Genomic DNA, 2,578 nt, shown 5'->3' on the forward strand with positions numbered 1-2,578 from the left:
CCCCATGTTCTGCACTCTGCCACCTGCTGCCGACGCCTGCCATGGTCCACACATGCCACCTGGTGGTCAGTGCACGTCATAGCGACCAGTTGTTCGGTTGTTCCACTGTTCAGTCTATTTGCGTATTAGGGTTTTATATATATAGATTGCCAGGAAATGCCATTACCCACAGAGAAGGAAGATCTACTAATGTCAGTCTCCATCCAGGCCCCAGGAAGAAGCATGTATCCATTATTCAACCTACATGTGCTACTCTCCTGAATTATAAATATGAAAACAAATGGGCCAACTTGGGCCTGGCATAACGGCTCCCACAAAGAAGTGTGGTGAGAAGGGCTGTTCTGCCATCAACTAGGTAGTGACCAGAGAACACACCATCAACATTCACAAGTGCACCCATGGAGTGGGTTTCAAAAAACATGCCCCTCAGGCACTCAAAGAGATCTATAAATTTACCATGAAGTCGGTGGAAATGCCAAATGTACACATTGATATTAGGCTCAACAAAACTGTCTAGAGTCTAGACTAAAGGAATAAGGAATGTCCCATACCATATCCAGGTGCAGTTATCCAGAAAATATAATGAGGATAAAGATTCAACAAACAAGCTCTATATATTGATTACCTATATTCCTACCACCACTTTCAAAAATAGACAGTTAATGTGGATGAGAACTAACTGCTGATTGTCGAATGAAGTTATAAAACTGAAAGAGAGAGAGAGAGAGAGAGAGAGAGAGAGAGAGAGAGCAAGCAGATGGGATCCAAATCCAATTTTAAAAAATAAGAACTGAGGTTCAGGCTCTGTCATGATCCCCCTTGGCCTCAGCACTGTGTTGGTAGGAGACAGCTACTTCTTTCCACACTTCCCTTACCTCTTTTTTCAATTTGGAGAGGCCTGGATATTCATGAATTTGGACCTCTCCAGAGTAAAGATACTTGACTGAGTCCCTGAGAAGAAAACCTGAAAAATGACTTTTCAAATGTTGTGGTTGGAGCAATTAGAATAATTGACAATGGTTTTTTACCTTGTGAGTAACTTAATAATATACCCATTACTCTTGGCATGGGCTCCCAAAAGGAAAGCAGGATAGCCCCATCTGCCAAGTGCCAGGTGAACTAGAATGTGGATAACTTGGACAAGTTATCTGAAACCCTGGACTCCTTTAATCCCCAACTCAACCCCTCCATAGTAAGGACACATGGATATTTTGGGGTTGCCCTGGTATCAAAATCCAGAATACAGGGAATTGGTTGAGGCTATTTTTGCACTGAGAAATTACCTGCCTAAAAACTATGGAGTATTGTAAAGGACAAGCCCATCCAGACATCTACTTACATCTATGTGTGACTTCATAAGTGACCTTACCAATTTACATCAACTAGTGTTACTCCTCCTTTACATGAATTACCCAATTTCATGACTACCTGTAGGCCTTCGATCACTATTAAACCAGGGGGCTCCCAAACAAGACTCTCCTGGTAAGAGCATAAGGATCTACAGTTTAAAGAAGTGTCTCTGGTTACTCTCCCTGACCTAGGGGTCATTCAAGAAGACTAGACAGAACACACACACACACACACACACACACACACACACACACACACACAACACAACAACAACAACAAAAACTTAGAGAGATACAAGGAACATTTCCTCCAGAAGGGACCTCTCACTAGGGAAACATTCAAGCATGAGACCACCTTGATCCTGCACACACCTATCCACCCACTCACCCATCTGTTTATCTAGTCACTCATCTAGGATAAAACTATGTTTTTCAGAGTAGGATAAGATAAGATTGAGTTCTGATACAAAGCAATGGGGAAACCTAACAGATCTTAGAAAGGAGAGTGGCATCATCAGATTCATCAAATGACTCTCGTTTCTACTGCCTCAAACTCAAGCTTCTTCCTTGATCTTGTTAAGGTTTTAAAGATGGTAAAATCTGTTGTCATATTCCCTTAACTAAACACATGTATGCACATCCATTTATCTGTTAAATTCTTATTGAGCACTTACTATGTGTTAAACATTTTACTAGGTTCCAGAGATATAGCAATGAACAAGCTAGGCAAGAACCCTGTTCTCAAGGAGTCTCTCTGTTGTCTGCTACCTTCCTTGTATTGCCATATCCCTATGCAGGTCTAAGAAAGAACTCAACATCCACAACAGAAGTTTTGGAGTGTAAATCAGTTCTGAGACCTGGTGAAGTGGATTTGGGGGTGATTAAACTAGGAGGGCACTTCTAGAAACCAGCCCCTGACCTTACATGTGCTAGCACAATTTTTAAGATGATGTAGTTAGTGTGGCAAATACTGCTAGTTGTTATGCAATATTTATTCACTCCTTTTTCCATAATAAAATAATATCAATCCAGGCATATGGCCACCTCAAATGAAGACTAAATTTGGGGCATTGGAATGTGGACAGAAGTGATGTGTGCAGTATCTGGGTTTTTGCTTTAAATGGAAAAGATATTCCTTACCCCTCTCTTTTTACTGGCTGGACATGGTGAGTCATCTTTGACCATACAGATAGATAGGGTAATATCCTAGGGATGGCAGAGTATAATGG

At 41.3% G+C, this 2,578-nt stretch overlaps 1 pseudogene; it reads left to right on the forward strand.

The window, feature by feature from the left end:
* The first annotated feature begins 280 nt into the window (after positions 1-280).
* LOC106723814 lies at positions 281-679 on the forward strand (annotated as a pseudogene).
* Positions 680-2,578: the final 1,899 nt, after the last annotated feature.

Source organism: Myotis brandtii, unplaced genomic scaffold (assembly GCF_000412655.1).
Source record: "Myotis brandtii unplaced genomic scaffold, ASM41265v1 scaffold654, whole genome shotgun sequence".
NCBI classification, from domain to species: Eukaryota; Metazoa; Chordata; class Mammalia; order Chiroptera; family Vespertilionidae; genus Myotis; species Myotis brandtii.